This window comes from Pseudonaja textilis, chromosome 6, assembly GCF_049901715.1.
Source record: "Pseudonaja textilis isolate UNSWEBS1 chromosome 6, rPseTex1.2, whole genome shotgun sequence".
Lineage (NCBI taxonomy): Eukaryota > Metazoa > Chordata > Lepidosauria > Squamata > Elapidae > Pseudonaja > Pseudonaja textilis.
In genome coordinates, this window is record NC_141995.1 from 58,277,741 (window position 1) to 58,299,519 (window position 21,779).

Here is a 21,779-nt window from a genome sequence, read left to right on the forward strand (position 1 = left end):
ATATTTCCTCTATCATGCTTACAATAAGTTTAAATTAAGGCATGCCATTTATAAATGCCAGTATAAAACAAATAAATATATTATGTAGCAAAATCTATGTAAAGGAAAACTTATATCGTATACATAGAAAAGCACATGTATAGGAGATAAAATGCTCATTGTTTTACCTTTAGATAAAGGGACATCTGTTTAACTAAATTTAAAGAAGATTATTGGAACTTGAGGATAAGGAAGCATCAGCAGAATATGGAAGGAATAATTGTATAAGGGAAAAGATGTACTTACTGATAGGCAGAAAATATTGTAAAAAGGAAATGTATTCCATTCCATTGATAATTATTGGCTAATTTCCATAAAAAGAGAGGTTTTGGCTGCCTATCCAAAGCTAATAACTTTAGTTTGAATAAACATATCTCCTTTACACATCTGTTAATCACAGTTAAGCTAGTCATGATTAAGTAATCTATTTTAATGGATCTATTCACAAGACTAACTTTACTATTCCTTTTCATTCAAAATGTTTACTTATGCTATAGTTTAAATACATGCAAACATGTAGATTTTTCCAGTTTCAGACATAAACAGAAAGTACAAAAAAGTTTTAAAGTCTTTCCTTTTCTCTTCTGACCTTTAAATTTTAAAGGTAACTAAAAGAATTGTCTTTTGCGTTTCTGTTTGAACAGAGTTTTTAAATTAGTTTCAATGAGTTATGCAGCTGTCAAATCTGATATTTGTTAACTGAAAAATAGGTCCTGATGTATTCAGTGGTATTTGCTGCCAGTAAGTATGGGACTGTAATCTTTAATTAACCTGGATTAATCTGATGTATTTCATGGAAGATTTTTTTTTAATCTTCACAAACCAAATAATAATTAAAAAGTATATACCAAGTTTATACAAATGTACACAAATCAGCTCAATTTGCAATATATTTACATATAGTCTCCAAAGTAAAAGGCTTTTCTAGTTTTAAACACTTCTCTCTTCTTTGCCCCAATGCTTCCATAGTAACATTGTATTATATTATATACAAGATAAAAAGACTATTTTTTGAAAATGTAGGTCAAATAATTACTCAGTGTTGTGAATCAAGGATTGTTTCAAGTGGATCATAGATTGAACATTATTTATGGGTCTTTTAGTATAGCAGTACTCATTTATCAAGAAAAAAAAAAAATCCACTTGCCAAATGAAAAACTCCAGTAAGGATGATAACAATTAGAACTGTACAATTGAATTGGGTAATACTACTGTATTTTGTCATTATTTTCTAGGGACAGCGGAAGAAGATATGCCAGGTTGAGAAACTTTGCTATTCCCATTGTCTCATGGATTCTCATTATAAAATCAATAGAAATAAAGCACTAAGATCAGGAGAGCAGTAAAAATCATTAAAACGGCCATTAAAGTCTCTATCTTTCTTCCTAAGGGACACAGAGTATTCTCTCCACAGTTACAACTGTTTTACCAAAATGGAAAAATAAACTGTAGTAGCTGCAGATCTCTTATTATTATAATTGATGGCCATATAAATACATTTGCATGTAGACCCTTGCTGGCTCAGAATCTATACCTATATATCAATGTTCAAATCTTCAGGGAGCCTGTAATTTTACTCCTCTGTGAAGGTCATATAAAGACTTTGGGCAAATCATTTTTTGTGTGTGTTTTAGGATTATTAATCATAGTATTGTTATAATCATAACATTATAGGGGATAGGAATGCTGTATATGCTGTTTTTGTTCCTGAAAGATGGAATAGAAAAATATGCATTTAATGTTCAATTAAATGGAGAGAAAATTTAAGAATGTGCTGATTATACTAGATTGGGCAGGCATATTCACCTGTTGAATAGCAAAGGGCTAGAACTGTTGTCTCAAGGTTTGGCATCCCAGTGAGAGCTCATGAAAGAAGCCTCTCCAAAAAATGTGTGCTTTTTGGGGCACATTGGGGCATTCCCTAGACAACAGTTTATAGCTGGCTAATCCTTTCAATTCACTGGACTCACTAAAGAAGAGCCTGATGCTGGGAACAACTGAGGGCAAAAGAAGAAGAAGGGGATGACAGAGAATGAGGTGGTGGATGGAGTCACTGAAGCAGTCAGCTTGAATTTAAATAGACTCTGGGGAATGGTAGAGGACAGGAAGGCCTGGAGGAACATTGTCCATGGGGTTGCGATGGGTCGGACATGACTTCACAACTAACAACAACAAATCCTTTCAATCCAGAAGCATCCAAAGCATAGAGGTGCATGCTCCTTTCCACCTATGACATTATGCATATATTCCAAAAGGATCTTTTCAGATCCACAGATGATGATTACTTCAGTAAAGATTGAAAGTTTGTCCATATGTAAGGAAGAACTGTTGTGGGACTCGTTTGTGCTTAATTGACTCTTCTTAAGTTGCAGCCAACAAAGATCAGATTGGTAGATAACTACCATCACCAAGCAAGAAATGTGACTATAAAATATTCAGCCTAATCATATGACTTAGTAGTTATCTCTTAAAAGGTAATGTGAAAACAGGAAACATATTTATATAATGGCTAAAATGTTGGACAAGAAAATTTGGTAATGTAGACAAACAGATTAATTGCTTATTCTTTCTTTGCTTGTTTGTTTGTTACAACTTTGGCTTTGCGGGTTTTTGCAGCAGGATCCAAAATTGGATCAACCATTTACATTTTCTACAATATTTTAAAGATATGTTACATGGAAAACATGAGAAAACGAAGTATACTTTACAATCATCCAATCTTGACTGGATCATTCACAGTAGGAATCAGCAAACTTTTCTGTTCCCTGGCTATCAAATATAAACTTGTGTGATAGTGCAGAAACATACGTAAAAACTGACAAATCCGTGATGTTTCACCATGCTATTTCTCAAGATCACTGAATATTGCTTTTAATAACAGCTTGTATTAAACAATGACTAATTTTATGTCAACTTTTGTGGTGTAGCCCTGCAAATCTGAAGACATACTGCAATAGACTATAACTGTGATGGTGAACCTATGGCACACGAGCCCCAAGCAAACTCACTGCACATGCGCGCACCTCCCAACTGATTTTTCAGCCCATTTGATGCCCTTTTTGTTTTCCCAGAGGCTTGAGGGAAGCCTCTGCAGCCTTTGGAGGCCAAAATAACAGGGCCGTTTTATCACTTCCTGTATTTCCGGAAAGAGGAAATTTTGGCTTCCCTCGAGCCTCTGGGAGGCCAAAAAAAGGCCTCAAATGGACCAAAAAATCAGCTGGGAGGCTTGCGCTTGTGCAGTGAAGGTAAGGGGGTGACGTGTGTGGGGGACCGTGTGCACATGCTCAGGGGGCGTGGGGGTGCTGGCACACAAGCACGCGAGCGCAAGCACAAGCACAATTTTGGGCACAGGAGCCCAAAAAGGTTAGCCACTATTGGACTATAACATGTCAAACTCAGGGTGTGACTTTTTGTGACATTTTCCCCTTCACAGAGATGGAATTCATGTGGCCTGCATGTGACACATCCAGTCCATGGTCTGCCAGTTTGACACCTCTAGACTAGAAGAAGACAAACTTAGGAGAAAAGTAGGGAAATGCACACATGTAAGACTGAGACAATCTAAACTTTCCCTAAACTGTTCCTTAACAAATAGTTGTAAGTTATACTTACTCTGAAGTCTATGCTAAGAAAACAGAGCAATAACTTTTAATTCACTAATAATTAACTGCAACTTAAAAGAAACTTATGTTGCCAGGACATTCACAACTGAACAGAATAACTTCCGGTCTCCATGATTTACACAACTACAGCAGTTCTGAAATATGTTAATTCCTCTAGCAGAGTGGCCATCTGAAGGTTATTTTATCAACTTTATATCAAGAGTAATATGATTTTGCTGCCTGTTTCATTTTAATTAAAATGCACTCTCCAGAAAACATATCTCCCCAAACTAATTAATTCTAGCAAAACCCTACTTAATGAAATGATTATAATAATAGCCCAAATCTGTGTGATTTCTAAGGCTCATGAAATCATATACGGGCTTAGTTTTTAAAAAAAAATGAATAGAGGATGGATGGGTGTGGACTAAACAAATTAAAATAAATGCAACCAATTTCTGATGTTTGTGGGCAAAACTGTATGGAATTTTGTTTTCATGAGGGGTCTATGACAATTCACCATGGCCAATTCGCCATAACCAACTGGTCACAGCCAACTCACCATGGTCAACGTGTTGCAGGACAAGAGTTACACTAATATAAAAGAAATGGTGGAATAGAATAATTAAAGAAAGGATGCAAAAGGAAGGACAGAATAAAATGTTAGTGGCAAAGATTAAAATATTTTTTATTTATTTTAAATAAATAAATAAAATAAATAAATACATAGAATAGTTACATTGTTCCACAGCGAATTGTTCCATGGTGAGTTGTCCGTGGTGATGTATCCCACAGTGAGTTGGCCATGGTGAATTGGCCATGGTGAGTTGGCCATGACAAATTGTCCCATTCCCTTCATGAGAGACATCAAAAGATTTTGCAAATCTGATTAGATCTAGAATGCTGTTTTTGTAAGGAGCACAGATATCTTTTGAAGGTGGGTCAGAAAATTATTGTTTTTCCATTTCCTGCTTAAAATTGTGTCAGATTTTTTTAAAAAATACAATATTAATTTGTGTGCTTTTTTAAAATGCTTTTTATTATATATAAAGATGAAAGATTTCCACATATAATTTGCACTAGGGATTTATGGATAGCTGATTGTAAAGAGCATTCATGTTTTGCCTTAGTATTTTTAAGTGTTCTTTTAATTTTCTGATAAATCTAGGAATTTCAGGGTAACATTAAAATCATTTGACTTTTTATAAGAGGCCTTTAAAGTTTTGAGTGCATTTCACTGCAAAAATGTAATTGATGTATGACTGACTGATTGATTATATTTGCATGCTATTAATTTCCAAATGCACTGAGAGGCAAAAAGTCAAAAACATCATGAAAATAATTCCTCAATGAAAATAAACCCACCAAATCTCAACAATCATAAGGGATAAGAAAGTTGTAGAAAGTTATTCAAGGCATGCATTCTTCTTGGAGTAGATGGTGAAATGTAAGTTTAAATTATTAATTTAAAATTCAGCAAACAGCTGAGTAAACTGTAAGTACAAAATGTATAACATACATTCATCAAGTTATTAAATGATTACTGTCATGCCCCAGCATATAACTTTTATATACTGTTGTTCTCTAGCGCCAACTAGTGGCCAGAGGGACAAATATGCCCCAATATACGATCTTTATATACTGTTGTTGCTCTCTAGTCCCATCTAGTGGCTAGAGAAAGACAATTATATTGTTTGAAACTGACCACACTTCATTACCCCTCAGCCCACACTCTCAAAACAAGTGCACTGGGAAGCTGGGAAGCCAGGCTCCATTTCCTTTAGCATTTGGAGAAGGCAGAAGCACAAGGAAGAATCCATCTTAATCTGTGGCACATCGTCAATCAAGGACAAGCCCACATCCCATGCACAGGGCATTGCTGGTGAGATTTAAATTGCTTGTATTTTGTTAATTGTTATGTTCAGCAGTAACTTAATACTGTCTACCTCTACCTTGTATTTAGTTGTCATTATATGTATCCCTATTTTCCCCAGTTTCATCACATCCTGTCCTTTGAATCCAGATCTGTCTGTTTTATTGGAGAATAGGTGGGTTTAGCTGCATGTTTAGCTGCACACAGACTAATGTGTAGTGAGAACAGAACAATTACATAAATTACAATTAGAGTGATCCTAGAAAACCGAATACCAGTCATATGTTACTGTAATTACTCTGTAACCAGGTTTATTGCTGGTTTTATGCCAATAATTATTAGGTCTGGAGCTATGATTTTACAGACTGAACTTCAATTAAAACTAACCAAGCGCCAAGGATCATATTATCTTTAATATAAGTAGTTAGAATAACTTTTAGAAAGGGATTAACACTTGTTTTAGAAATGTTGTAATTGTGTAAACCTTGAAGGTTCCAGTTGCCACATGCTTACCTATGAACTGGGAGAAATCTCATTAGCCATCCATGCTGTATAAAGAGTTACAGCAAATTCCAACTGGTAGTGCTAGCCATGCTGGCTAGAGCTGGTGGGAAGTGAAATCCAGAAATCTGGAAAATGCTATATTGTCTACCTTAAATGTAATGGAACAATTAGTATGTTTGGCATTGACCCAACATTTTGAAATGCACTTAGAAATTGAACTAAAGCAAAACCACAACTCTCATTCTAATATATGGCTCTCAACAGCCAGCAAATATACATTCCCATCATAAATAACAGAAAAATCAGAGTTGGGGGTTTTCTTTAGTCTTTCTTTCTTTCTTTCTTTCTTTCTTTCTTTCTTTCTTTCTTTCTTTCTTTCTTTCTTTCTCTCTCTCTCTCTCTTTCCTTCCTTTCTCTTTTCTTTTTCCTTCCTTCCTTCCTTCCTTCCTTCCTTCCTTCCTTCCTTCCTTCCTTCCTTCCTTCCTTCCTTCCTTCCTTCCTTCCTTCCTTTCCTCCTAATGGATCTGATTTTAGACATTCCCTCCCTCACATCATTGTCCATACATTCAAACGGATATGGTGTGTAAAAAAAGACAGATTGGAGGATTTTAATCCAGGTTACCTCAACAATTTCCTGACATTTTCCAAATGAACTTCCAGTTAGGAGGGGTGAAAAATCCACACAGGATTCATACTGTGATATGCCTATTCTTTTCTTCTCCCAGATTTATTAGCATGGCTGCAAACATTGTGAATGGCAAAACTGGAAGTTTGATCATTCAAAATACTAAATGAACAAGACTGAATTGGTTTTCAAATTATGGGTACATTTCTCTGCCTTAAATGACTATATTTTGCCCATCTTTGTTTCTACTGTACTTGGGAACTTGTCATAAAAATTACATTCTTTACTGATGATAGACTCCAGCATGAGTGTGAAAACTTGGAAGAATAAACCTTTGGTCCTGGTGATCAACTCAGATTGGAGCCTGTTACATTATTTACTATTTCATGAAAGATAAAATAAAACTCAGTTCCTATCAAGAACCCACAAGGGGGAAAGGTTTTTTTTATCTTCTTCTCCAATGATACTTACTGTCAGTAGATTGAAGACAGACAGAAAGATAAATATTTTGAATGTATACTTTACAAAAGACACGCATTTGAATCATTCTTTGTTGATTGGAGGAGTTATTGCCCAGTATAGAAAGCCTACTTTAGCTAAACAAGATGCAGAGTTTTTGATGATAGAATGAATTTGAAAAATGTATTAAATGAACTGGGTTTCTTATTCCCCAACATTATGGATAACTGATAGAGTTGTGGTAGCACAGTGGTTAGAATTCAGTACTGCAGGCTGACTCTGCCCACTGTCAGGCATTCGATTCTGACCAGCTTAAGGTTGACTCAGCCTTCCATCCTTCCAAGGTCAGTAAAATGAGGAGCCAGATTGTGGAGGGCAATATGCTGACTCTGTAAACTGCGTATAGAGAGCTGTAAAAGCACTGTGAAAGCGCTATATGAGTCTAAGCGCTTTTGCTATAATGGTAAACTATTGTGGGGCAGTAAGACCCATTAAGCCAGAGAAACAAATGGATGGAGAGAATTGAGAAACAGAGCAATGCTTAATTTACACACATCATAACAAAGCAAAGCACGCAATGTTTTTTGTTTTTAAACTATAAAACGTCTTCATGAAACCACATTCAAAGCCAAACTTAACACTTTGGAGAAGGCAGCCCACTGTGTTTGTCCCTGAATGATCAATTATAGGATGGAAATATATGATGAAAATGTTGCATTCCCAATATAGATTGTTTAAGTTGTGTACTCATTTTCATGAATTAGCATCAGCTAGACTCTTTATGGTAACTAATGGAATTGCCTGCTGGACAAAAGCTTCGGTTGGGAAGTCCATTAAGCAAATTTATCTATTTTATGTAGAAAGTAGAAAAGGAAATCAGATTCAATAATTATTGGAAGCAAATTCTTAAGTTTGTTTTATCCTGGGGTAGGGATTGTTATCTCATAATAATTAATCTTAAATATGGAGATAGTTCACAATGTTTAATAATTTTTCTGCATGTTTTATTTATTTTTTCTTGCTGGTGCTGTCAGATTTATTTATGCTATTCAGTAAACTGATCTGGGACAGTATCATTTGACAGAAACAGTTGAACTTCATAACATTTTTACCTACATTAATAAATAACCAAAGGAAAACGGCAAATGACACAAAATCATTGTGCAGCATGGAAGGTGCAGCCCAGTTATGATTATTTTAAAGCTTCAAGACAAGGTTTTTAAATTATTTATATCTCAATTACTTTCACAAGAAGGGAAAGAGATACACGTAATTGTCATGGCCCAAGATATAAACGCAATGCAAACTGTAGGTTGGTCCATAAACTTTCTCTGACGCACACATCAATATCTTTATAGTGGAATAAATGCAGCCAGAAAATAAATGTTTCTTTTCCATGTGGGAATGAGCATATTTAGAAATGTGTGGAGTAAGGCAAACACCAGCATCCAAAGTAGACAGCCAATAGGGGCAGAATGATGAAAGCAGCAAGCTCTTTCATTCAAAGAAGACAGCTGTAAGGACTCAAGCTGATGAGATGGGAACCAACCATTCTCAGACCAGGCAAGGTCATTATGCAAGCATGGGAAATGGTCTGACTTAAATGGCAAGGAAATGCCATCAAATAAAGTAATTCATATATTTGTGATGAGCCTGGGAACATAGTATTTCTTAACGTGGAGCTGAGTTGATAGAGCAGCCATCCCAGTTTCTAGAGCAGCCATTTCAAGCTCATGCCATCACAGTGGTGTCACATGACATTTTGGGACTTTTTCCCTCTTCACTAAACCGGGCGTGGGTGTGGGCGTGGCCAGCACATGACACATCCGGCCCACAAGCCAGGAATTTAACAGCCCTGTTCTAGAGAGAGTTGATAGATACTACTAGCCCTGGAGGGCCTAGTCCTATTTCCAATGTTACTGGAGAAAAGCCCATTCTCTAATTTTGAGATTAAATAATGGCTACAGGTATTTGGTAGCCAAGACAAGGCTGTTTTTGCCCTCCCAGAGGCTCGAGGAAAGTCTCCAGAGCACAGACAGGGCAAAAATGCCCCCCCCCCGCCCCGCCATGGTGCAGGAAGCCAATTAGGCCTTGCCCACCATGGCCACGCCCATCCGGGCGGAGAACCCTTTGCTAAAATTTTTGAAGCCCACCCCTGAACAGCAGCCATGAAACTCAGGATGAAATGGACATCCAGTGCTCAGCCACTGGAGAGGAAATTAGAATGAAGCATTTTAGACCAACCAATTCATGGGATTAAATGGCAGTTGTCAAGCAGAGTGGGGGAAAATGGAGGGTGTCTGTGTGTGTTTCATTTGTGGAGAATTGCAAGTGAATGGAGGATGGAAACATATATTAACTTTCCCTTTCCTAAACTGTATGCTTTCATTTTAATAAATGTCAAAGCATCCAATTATCATAAATTTAAATATTTGTACAAAGACTATTATATATACATAGGCAAACAAGATATCAGAACAGCTGTATAATTAAAGGGGCTGAGATAAGTCACTTGAGGCAAATATTCAGAGTGCAAAAATAATAGTTCCCCCCCCATGATCAACTGTCATTTCATTATTCTGAGCAAGAAAAAAATGTTTCTCAAGTATACACACAAGAATTGTGATCTACTCTGGGCAACGTGACGTTCTCAGGAAGAAGCAATTAAATTTCTTCAGTCATAAATCACTCGTCAAATAGAAACATTGCTAGTTTCCCAGTGATATCAATGAAAACAATAATGAAGAAGAGGACACTGAGTATGGGAGAAGATTATCACAATACATTCAATGCTTACTTAACTTCTTATAATGCTATACTATCTGAAAATGTATTTTAAGAATGCATGCATGATACTGAACTCTAATGAATTGGATCCTAACATCTGCCCATAGAAGAAGCGGATATAACACTTAAATAATGCCTGATAAATTGTTAAGATATATAAAGGTACCTCAGATGTATGCTAGAAATGTAAGGAAGGAACTTTCTACTATCTGTGGCGTCCGCAGTTCCCATCAGAGACCGTGTGCACCCTGCTCCCTGGGTCGGATGTGAGTGTGTGGAAATCCCTGGTGTTACCAAGATAGGAAGGACCCCATACCTTCTTCTAACCTCTCTTCCCAATTGTCTTGTCTGGTGATGTGGGTGGCTCATGGGAGGTGGAGAAAGTGTGCCCCTAACCCCACTGGGATGTATGCTAAAACACTTTAAGGAAGCATATGAATCTCAGGACTATGGTCTTAAGTGGAGTAGACATAAACTGCAGGTGTTTTGTGAGGGAGAATGGCCAACATTTGGAGTAGGGTGACCAGCCATAGACACCTCTATAGCAGTACAGGTTCATCAGTTAGTATTTCATCCCACATTAGGACACCCAGACCAAGTTCCTTACATAGATGTTTGGCCTGACCTATTAAACCACCGTCCACCATGGCTTATAAAAAGTCAAAGTGCAACGGTGTAGGCTCCTAGTGTCATGAACCTTACCACTGACCAAACCAAAGAAGCCCACCCCAGTCATGCCTAGCTGCCCAGAAGAACTACCGCACCCATCCCCGTACGTACCCCCTCTTGGCTTAAGAAGGATGTGAGATGGGGGAGAATCCTCTGGGGCATCAGGATTAATAGCCCGACTAGACCGGATATTCCCCCTCATGAGAAGCCCTGGGGATCCACCAGACACGATGAATCGATCGGCCCAAGCTGACCTTTCACCCTCGGGGACCTCTGCCCAGGTAGACCCTAAACAAGAGGCTGAACCAGTGGCAGAAAGGACAAGAGCCAAAACAATACAAACATCCCTGACTGCACCGCTTAGGCAGGTTGACCAGCTTGTAACAGATCATGAGGACCCCACAGCATCAGTCACCTTACCATTGTTCGAACATGTACCGTTAACTACGTCAGATCTACTTAACTGGTAACTACATTATGGTCCCTTTAGTGAAAAACCTACAGAAGTAGCAGATTTAGTGAAAACTATAGTGGACACACACAATCCTACTTGGATGGATCTCCGACAACCTATGGGGACTCTGTTTAATCTGGAAGAAAGGGAAAAGATTAGGAACGCAGTAACTGAGATGTTAAAACCTGATGTCAGGGCAGATGGAAATCTAGCAGCACATGTTGAGGCTCACTTCCCATCCCAAGATCCTAAATGGAGTCCTTACCAGGATATGGACCATATACAAAATTACCAGTCAGTGGTTGTGCAAGCCATCCGAGCGGCAGGGAAGCCTTCAGTGAATATGTTGAAACCTTCCCTGGTATTGCAGGAGCCCACAGAAAGCCCCAAAGCATTTTATGCCCGCCTTATTGACGCTTACTGCATGTACACCCCCCATAGATCCTACTGATCAGGCAAATGCCCGAATGCTAGCAATGGCATTTATCTCACAAAGTGCTACAGACATACGCTGTAAATTACAAAGGCTTGAGGGAGCACTAGGTAAGCCTATGAGCGAGCTAATGGAGGTGGCACGGAAGGTGTTTGTAAACAGAGGAAAAGAGGAAGAGCGGAAGAAAGATCAAAAGAGCAGAGAAAAGCTGAATTAATGGCGGCTGAATTAATGGCTGAGCAAGGGGCAACAGATCTGGGTTAGGACGTAATCAGTGTGCTATTTGTAAAAAGGAGGGACACTGGAAGGGTGAGTGTCCAGAAAGGAACAAAGAAAAGAGGCTAGATGGAAGAAGAGAGAATTTCCAAAGAGGCCTCAGAGGACCCCCGAGAGGAAGCTGGGGAGGGTGAGGTTACAGGGAAGGATTTGAAAGAACCCTCCTGAACTGAAACCGACCGGGTTCAGATCGCCTTCCAGAACCTATGGTCCGGCTAAATGTAGGAGGCAAACCTATTACCTTCCTAGTAGACACTGGAGCCACACGGTCAGTCCTAACCCAGCTCCTAACACAGGCCTCCCCACACACCATTAATATCCAGGGGGCAACAGGAAGTATTTTACAGCGCCCCCTTTTGGAGCCCCTCATGTGCACAACTAAAGGACAAACCATAACACATCAATTTGTGTATATGCCAGACTGCCCTATCCCACTCCTGGGGAGGGATTTGTTGTGCAAACTTCGAGCTCAGATCTCCTTTGAAGAGGATGGAACAATGACACTGGGATATGGGAAGATAAACGTAACAATACCCAGAGAAGAACAGTGGAGGCTCGTGGTGGCCAGATGAGGATGAATGGAAGAAATTCAATGTTCCACATTTGTAGGCTGAGGATAACCCTCCAGGCTTTGCCAGTCACCACCTTCCAATCATAGTGGAAGAGCTATGTGGATGATCTGTTGGTTACTGGCCACACAAAAGATTATTGCTGGAAAAACACACACGCATTGTTACTTCTATAGCAAGACCTGGGATATAAGACCTCTAAGAAAAAGAGCACAGTTGGTTTTAGAAAAGGTCCGATATTTGGGCTATGACATAGAGCAGGGGAAATGTACCTTAGGTCACGAACGCAAAGAGGCTATATGTCAGCTCCCAACACCTAACAGGAAAGACTTGAGAGGGTTTTTAGGAGCTGCTGGCTTTTGTCGTATCTGGATCCCCAATTTCAGCCTGATTGCCAAGCCCCTCTATGAAGGACAGGATAAGGAGCCGCTACAGTGGGGAACACAGGAAGCAACTCATTTCCAATTGCTCAAGCAGGCACTGTTGCAAGCCCACAGTTTAGGCCTCCCGGATTTGGATAAACCGTTTCAATTATTTGTAGATCACTAAACAGAATGTAGCAATGGGTGTCCTCACCCAGAAAATAGGAACATGTCATCACCTTGTAGCTTATCTCTCTAAACAGCTGGATAATGTTGCAAAAGGATGGCCTGCGTGCCGTAAGGCTGTGGCTGGGACTGCTATCTTAACTCAGGAAGCAAGTAATGAGTGTCATGAACTGACTTGTTTAAAATTACCAAAGTAAACAAAATGAACTTTTATTATGTTGCTATTAGTGACAATGTGATAATGCCACCATATTATCATTTGTATATAAACTCCATTATTATTCTGAATAATGTGATATTGGTCATGTGCAGCTTTAAGCCATGCATTTGTGTGAAGAGACATGTATAAAGATTGATGTGATGCCCACTTAAGTAGGCCAAAAAGGCAGAATCTTTCACTTGGGAAGATTATAGCTTAGAAGTTAGTGGAAATGAAACTTCATTAAAATTTATATGGCTTCCCTGATAACAGAAGATTGAAAAAAGACCTGAAAGCATAAATAGAAGAGATGACTCCACCAGACTGTCAATTATCTGGAAGCCTGCACTCACAAACAAAAAATCTTCACATCACAAGCCAAGCAAACATCTGGGCACAAACAGACCCCCCCCCCCCATGATACCTCCAGCTCAAACACACCCCAACCAGGCACCCAGATGAAACCTAGCTTCCTAATAAATGATAGCTATCTGTTTACTCGGAGCTAAGCCGCACTAAAAGCCTCCAATACAGGAAACACAATGTTGCCAGCCAATTAAGACAAAAAAAAGCTACAAAAGAGACAGAAGATATTAGAAACACCAATTAAGCAGAACACAGCAAACACAGACCAAGACTCCAAACCAATCAGGATGAAGAAAAAACCATTCTGGCACAGCAGTAGGCTAGCCCCAAATTTAAAACTGAAACGGCTGTGAAAGTCTGACTCACAGACGAACACAATACAGAAACCTCATGATGGCAGATGAGATTCTGCCAAAACGTTGCTACAATTTTAAAAGCACAACTATAATGACGTGGGAAAATACCTGAACAAAGCTGAATACCATACATACATGTGTGTGTTTGTGTGTGTGTATGTGTATGTGTATGTGTATGTGTATATGTATATGTATATATGTGCATGCACACACACACACACACACACACACACACACACACTTTATCTCCCCCCCCTCCAAAAAAAAAATAGTTTCCCCAAAACACTTCATGAAGACAAGGCATTTTGGTGAAAAAATTGTGAGAGGCATGAGAAAAGTAAAATTGATCAATACATTTCAGAAAGCATAAAATATATGGAAACAGTCATTGTTGAAAATCCTTATATAGAATGAGGGTTAAAGTGGATAGCTTGTTTATATTTCTAGAGTTCAAAGTCTAAAAGCTAGACTTTGAGTTCATAGTATTTGTATAATATATGACTAAAACACCTATTGTAGAAAGGGAATAATAAGATTTGGTTCCACATGCTTGAGTCACTGCGTTAAAAAAATAGCCTGGATCTGCCTCCATCTCTCAGACATGTGAGTTATCTATACAACATCCTATCACAATAGGAGTTGTTCATGATGTCATCTGAAAAAAATGTATTCAATCCTCATAAATCTCCAGACTCATTAAATAGCTGCCAATCTTATCAGAATAGTCATACCGATGGATTGAGTATCACAAGAATAAGGGACTCTGCAGCACATACTTACAGAAAGCACACTGGGAATAAAAATGCAGCATGCTTAGGAATAGTTCAATGAGCTTAAGTGGTTCCACCATTTAGAAGTGAGAAAGTTTCAGTCTTTAGTATCAATACTTTATCAGAGAATTCCTTCATGCTGGCAGCAATGTTCATCAATGTGAAGTATGCAAATTCTCATCGCATCTTGAACTCTAACCTAGAATATTAATATGTAACTCTTGGCATCCTCTTGGCACTCATGTGCCCTGTATATCTTGCTCGCTCACATATGCAAGAAATCATAACTAAGACTAGATCATAACTAAGACTATGTAACGATGGACTTGATTTCAAGTTCATTTACTATATGTGCAACACTGCTGTGAATAAATTCTTGATGAAGAGATTGTAGCGTACGATTTTTTGTGTGTGTGCAAATCTCACCCTAAACCTGAATTATACAGGAAATAAGAATTGTGAGGACAAAAATACTGTGGTTATTGCAGTTCCCCTCTTCCTCTGAATTGTCTGGATTTCTTCCAGGTTGGGCAAAAGAAGGAATGTTGTTATAATTCCATGCAAAAGCCATCTGTTTAACTGGGCAATCTACAGTCTCAGATGACAGCAAATATCTATGTTCATAACACTTTGCTCTAAAATGTTTTCCAAATATCACTCTGATGGGTTCCCTACCCCCTCTTTCTTTATGAGTTTGATAGCATGAGTAAAATGGTCTCAGTGAAACTTTGTTATTGCTCTGGAAGGGAATGCAAAGAAAATAAAAAAGTAGTTATTATTCCATAACTAAAATTAACAAAGGGCTCGAAAATTTCAGCAACTGGTTCTCTGCCTGGTTGCTGTGTGGGTTTGGCCATGGTGGGCTTGGCCTAGTCAGCCACCTGCACCACAGCGGGCATGGTGTTTTTGCCTTCCCCAGGCCCTGCAGGCTTTCTTCAAGCCTCTGGGAGGGTGAAAACTGTCTTCCCTGGGCTCTGGAGGCCCTCTGGAGGCCAGAAACAGGCCTGTTTCCAACCTTCTGGACCCTCCAGGAGGCCTGTTTTTCATCCTTCCCGAGCCTCTGCGCATGTCCTGCGTTGACCTCGCATCCAAAATGGGGCCGTGTGGATAGGGCAGGGTGGGGCGGGAGGGGTGAGATGGGAAGGACCAGCCAGGGGTGAGATTTGGTGGTTCACCAAAGCAGCCATAACATTAGCTACAGGTCCGCCCGAACCCCTGGTTGCAAGGAAATGTTTCACTTTGGTGTAGAATATATTTAAGAAATCATTTATGTCTGCGTGTGAATGTGCTTGTGGATACATACATTCCCATGTTATACTAGATTCCTGTCAAGTTAATGCAATGGTTTTCTGCAGAGGTTGTGTTCAACAGGTTCTGACCAGTTCTGGAGAACTGGTAGTGGAAATTTTGAGTAGTTCAGAGAACTGGCAAATGCCACCTCTATTCTCTGCCTCCTGAGTCCCCGCTGATCGCCTGGGTCTTCTTTTTTTGCCCTGCACAGGAGAACGGAGCTGGGAAGTAGGTTAGTGGGGTGGGGAGGGAATGGGGATTTTGCAGTATCCTTCCCCCTGGAGTGGGGTGGGAATGGATATTTTACAGTATCCTTTCCCTGCCACGCCCACCAAGCCACGCCCATAGAACCGGTAGTAAAAAATGTTTGAATCCCACCACTGGTTTTCTGCCATATGGTTTTCCATGAATGTTATGCAGAAATTCAGGTCATATGACAGTGTATTTTCTACTACAACTTATTCATCTGTGAGAGAATAATGTCTAGAGCATATTAGGAGCTGTGTTGGCATGAGCCATGTTGGTGCAGTGGTTAGAATGCAGTATTGCAGGCTAATTCTGCTGATTGCCGACTGCCAGCATTTTGGCAGTTTGAGTCTCACCGGCTCAAGGTTGATTCAACCTTCTAGCCTTCCTAGGTTGGTAAAATTAGGACTCAGAGTGTTGGGGGCAACGTGCTGACTCTGTAAACCACTTAGAGAGGACTGTAAAGCACTGTAAATTGGTTTATAAGTCTAAATGCTATTGCTATCGCTATATTCTAAATCTTTCTCTACATCTGTAGAATATTTGCTTAAGCAATATTTTATTTCTCAGATACACAGACTGCCTTATTTTCTTCCCAGAGCTAAAATAAGGCTTGTAGGAGGAAAAAATAATAATCGAGAAAGAATTGAGCTTTTATTGTCTAAATATATGTTCTATTGGTATGCAAGATAAAAAGATATCCTACTCAGTACTCATTTTGTTTCTTATGACATATGGTTTCTGCAATGAGAAGTAATTCCCTTCCCACATATTCACAAAGAGATTTGCAATTTCTATTTTAATATTTTACAGAGAAAAGGGAGAAATACATTAATGGAACTCATGTATATCTAATGTTCGAAAAATGTTCTGCCAAAGCAAGTTTTCTTAAATTCATCAGAATTCATTTTTTCCCCTTCTATTGTAGAGAATGTATTTGTTATTTTGTGTTCTATAGTAATAGGATATCACCACAGTATACAATACAGTACATAGTATCAGAGGTGGTATTCAACCGGTAGTGGAAATTTTGAGTAGTTTGGATACCACCTCTCACTGGAGATTTTACAGTATCCTTTCCCTGCCACGCCCACAGAACTGGTAGTAAAAAAAAATTGAATTCCACCGCTGTATAGGATATATTGCACTCTCTTATCCTGACGCTTCTTCCTATGAAAGCAAAATAAAGATTAGACACTGAATCTAAAGCTAGTGTCCTGGACCTACTTACAGAGGCTTCCCTGAATTCTGATACGGACAATCCTCAACTTACAACAGTTCATTCACTGACCATTCAAAGTTACAACAGCAGTGAAAAAAGTGCCTGGTGGCATAATCAAAATTCAGATGCTTGATAAGTAGTTCATATTTAAGACGGTTGCAGCGTACTGGGATCATGTGATCAGCTTTTGCGACAGTGATGGGATTCAATTTTTTTTTTTTTACTATCGGTTATGTGGGCGTGGCTTGGTGGGTGTGGCAGGGGAAGGATAGTGTAAAATCTCCAATCAGAGGTGGTATTTGCCAGTTATCCAAACTACTCAAAATTTTCGCTCCCGCTTCTCCAGAACTGGTCAGAACCTGCTGAATACCACCTGCTGTTTTGCAACCTTCTGACAAGCAAATTTAATGAGGAAGCCAGGTTCCCTTAACAGCTATGTTACTAACTTAACAACTGCATGTTTCACTTAACAACATAAATTTTGGGCTCAATTGTGGTCGTAAGTTGAGAATTAACCTGTATTTGGCAGGAATAGAGTCATTGTGTGCAGTGCAAAGTCTCTTCTATTGTTAAAGATTATCTGCTTAGAATAATGTGTTGAAATTCATCCTTTAAGTTTGGACAATATTTAATAATTCTCAAGGGGAAAGGATCAGCCGAAGAAGCATTGCCTTACTTTGTTAAATGCAGAAGGTTTCCCAGATGCTATGCTAGTTGAAAAAATACAGCCTTTTTTCCCTTCCTATATCGGTGTCATCCTTGAATAATTGCAGTTTTAGGAAGGAAGAAAAATATTAGGCTTCATGTCCACACACAGAACTAGTGAGCAAATGTCAATTATGTAGCAACATGATTTTAAAAAAAAGAAAATAAATAAATTGTCCAGATACCTTTTATACTAACAAAATATAGAAATCTCTCCTATCCCCCAACTAAGACTTCCTATAAAAAAATTTTATTCTGTCAACTTGTTCCTTTATTCATATGGCCAGCAACATTTTCTTTTTCCTTCTGAGAAAAGACAGACATGAGATATACTGTAAGTTAAGAATGTGTAATGTGCCATTACAGTTACCAATAATTCCCTTTCTCTTCACATCAGACGGTATGCCTACTATGGCGTTCTGATCAACGATCTCAAACTTCCCATCACCGCCCTTAATATCGCTGCCCGCTCTGCCAGGGACAAGGTAATCGCCCAAGTCCTTGACTGGGTGGGAAGGGGGTGGCCTGCAATTCCTTATGCCCCCGAATTCGTGCCTTTCAAAACTCGCCAGCAAGAACTGTCTTCTTTGGGGAACTAGGGTAGTTGTCCCTTCCAAGTTGCAGGACTCAGTTTTAAAGGTCCTGCATGAAGGGCATCCCAGCATTGTCAGAATGAAAGCCCTAGCTCGCAGTTATGTATGGTGGCCGGGCATGGATGCTCAGATTGCAAGTTGGGTGAATGCTTGTCAGCCATGCCAAGTTACCAGACCTGCTCCACCCACATCCACTCCAGGCAGGTGGGAAGACTCTGTGACCCCTTGGTCCCGGGGGCATATTGATCTGGCTGGCCCCTTTCATGGGAGTACATTCCTGGTGATGGTTGATTCTTTTTCTAAGTGGGTGGAGCTGACCTTGCTGAACACCACAACTTCAGAAGCCATCACTAAGGCTCTATCAAGGATATTCGCTACCCATGGTCTCCCTGACACCATCGTGTCTGATAACGGCCCCCAGTTTACTTCCTGTGAGTTTGAGGTCTTCCTAGCTAACCTGGGAATCAGGCATGCACTTACAGCTCCTTTCCATCCTGCCAGTAATGGCCTGGCTGAAAGAGCAATCAGATCTGCTAAGGAGGTCCTGGAAAGGCTTGGGCCCATATATTGGCATTCTAGGCTTGCTAAGTATCTTCTAACCCAGCACACGACTCCCTGTGCCACCACTAATAGGTCCCCGGCTGAACTTCTCATGGGTAGACATCTAAGGACTACCTTAGACAGACTCCATCCCTATTATGCCCCAGTCATGCCCCTAGGATCAAATAGCCAGGCAAGGGAGTTTGCTGAAAATGACCAGGTCTATGCCTGGAATTATGCAGGACACCCCTTGTGGATGCCTGGGCAGATTGTGGTGGTAACTGGTCCTAAGTCTTACAGGGTCCAACTGCAAGACGGGCACATTTGGCACCGCCATATCTATCAACTTAGAAGGCATTGGAGTTCATCTGCAGATGGCCCTCAAGATGTTCCCGTGACAAAGAAACCGCCAGCGCCAGAAGAAAATTCCCATGAATCTGACAGGAATGCAAGCCTACCTGAGCAGTCATCTGTCCCTCTCCCAGAGACACCTGAAGCCGAGATGCCACCTTCGTCGGCACCAGAAGTTGCCCAACAAGCAGAAAAGTTCCTTCCAGCAGCAGCTCCATCAGAACCTAGAAGATCTGGCTGCCTGCGCAAGCGCCTGAGTTATCTGAAGGACTACGCATGCTCCGTTCTGGGGAAAAGGAGTGTGGCGTTCAGGAAAGACTGAGCTAAAGTCTTCACTCCAGTCCATGTTTCCAGCAGGAACATGGACTGTTCCTATTGGCTGATGCCGTTTGACAGCCGGCTATAAAAGGGAGCTGTCAAATGGCATCAGCTGTTGTCTGCCAGCTGGATGCCTTGTTAGCGCGGCAGCCACGGTGACCCTTTATTGTTACAATAAAGCAAAGCTGAAGTTCGCTCCATGTTTGCCTCAAGTTATTCCATAGCTCCACAACACCTACTGTATAAGCTAGCCTTTCCTTTTGTTTCTGACACATCTGAAAAGCTTTTTGATGTTCATAGCATTTCTTGCAACTCTTATGTCATTCTGATTATTCTTTTTCTGATCCACACAGTTTAGGATAATTGCCTCTTTCTTTCTTTGCTTATGTTCCCTTCCTTCTGTTTCCTACTGTTCTCACAAAATCACAAAACAGACTCCTTGTCCTGAGAAAACCCCTTTTAATGTGGCTAATGTGAATTCCTAACATTCACATCCAGCAAAGTCCCAGCAACCACAGTCCTTATCAGGCTTGGAGAATTGCCAGGCCAATAGCTTCCAAGTTCAAGGCTGTACAAGGAAATACTGTACTTGGCAAGGAGTCTTTGTGAGTCACGAACTCAGATAAACAAATCTTCACACTAATTAAACGAACTGATTGTCTTCTGCAAACACCACTCTCCTTTCGCTCCTATTTATTCCCTATGGGAAGGCCATCCACCTGTGCCTTTACTCCCAAGTTGACCCTTGTTCATTAGCTGTTGCCTTCTCCTGGCAGCTCTGCAAATGTGCACATCGGGAGCAGGTTCCAGCTCCAACTTCGATATCCGACTCCGAAGGTAGCTGATAACTGTTGGACGGCCCTGGACCCATCTCTGCCTCTGATGCAGAGCCCTTGTCAGAACCTTCCCCAGACTCCAGGACTGGCCCATGTTCCTCCCCAACCTCCTCACTGTCCGAATTTGCCACCAGCTCCACTGGCTGCTGGTGGGCCACAACACCTATACGTGTTCCTTTGTTGTTTTAGAATCTTAGAAAGCTCTTTCTGTATCTACAGTGGCATATTTAGATGTTCTTTGGTTCTTTCTAGGAGGTATTGTTTGCAATTGCACCTGTAATATCTCACTCTAGGCTTCCAATACTCCCTGGATGCATTTTTCTCCTTAGGGTTTCAAGCTACTTGATCTGACCTCCTTTTAATCTGAATTCATTAAAATGTGCTCTTCTGAAACCCAGTATAGAACTGACTCTTGCATCCTTCCTTCCTTTGATATAATGAACTCAAGGATGACATTCATATTTTTTTTCTCTGAAGGTTCTAGTCACTTTCACTTCTTCAACCAATTCATCTCTGTTGATGTAAGGTCTGGGTTACAGACCCCATCTTCTTGTTCCTTCTTCAAGTTTCTGACAAATGAAATTGTTAGAAAAAGGGCACCATGATTTATTGGACTTCTAACTCTTAGCAGAGTTAGATTTCCAGCAAATGTTAGAATAGTTGAACTCTTCCACTCTAACTATAAAGCATTTCTTTGGAACTTTAGCTATTGTATACCAAAAAAAAGGTCATCCATATATTCTGTTAATGTTAGTTTTAAATGATTTTTTGAATAATAAAAAACATATTTTATTTAATTTATTAATCAAATTTATATAGCCACCTATCTCACCCAAAAGTGACAAATAATAGGAAATTTTGAATATTTGTAATTTTGAATAGTTTAAAATTAAATTATTCAATTCCAAACTATTCAAAATTACAAATATTTAAAATATGGCTACTGGGAATTGATCACATATACATTTAATAAATAATAATAATAATTAAAAGATAAGCTATATTTTTTAAAAAAAATCTTAATACAAACCATAAGGAAAAATGAAAAAACAAACACAATACAATAATACACTAAAATTAAACTTTCTATACTTTTGAACAATATCAAAAATAATCAGATTATGTTTCTACAAATAATGGCCACCCATT

General features: G+C 39.6%; 1 long non-coding RNA gene across 1 annotated transcript; it reads left to right on the forward strand.

Annotated features, from left to right (window-relative positions):
- Positions 1-3,565: 3,565 nt before the first annotated feature.
- Positions 3,566-19,951, forward strand: LOC148125493 (uncharacterized). Its single transcript, XR_015744174.1, has 4 exons — positions 3,566-3,636; positions 5,367-5,523; positions 18,390-18,477; positions 19,426-19,951. It is a non-coding gene; the product is annotated as an uncharacterized LOC148125493 (long non-coding RNA).
- The last annotated feature ends 1,828 nt before the right edge of the window (positions 19,952-21,779 follow it).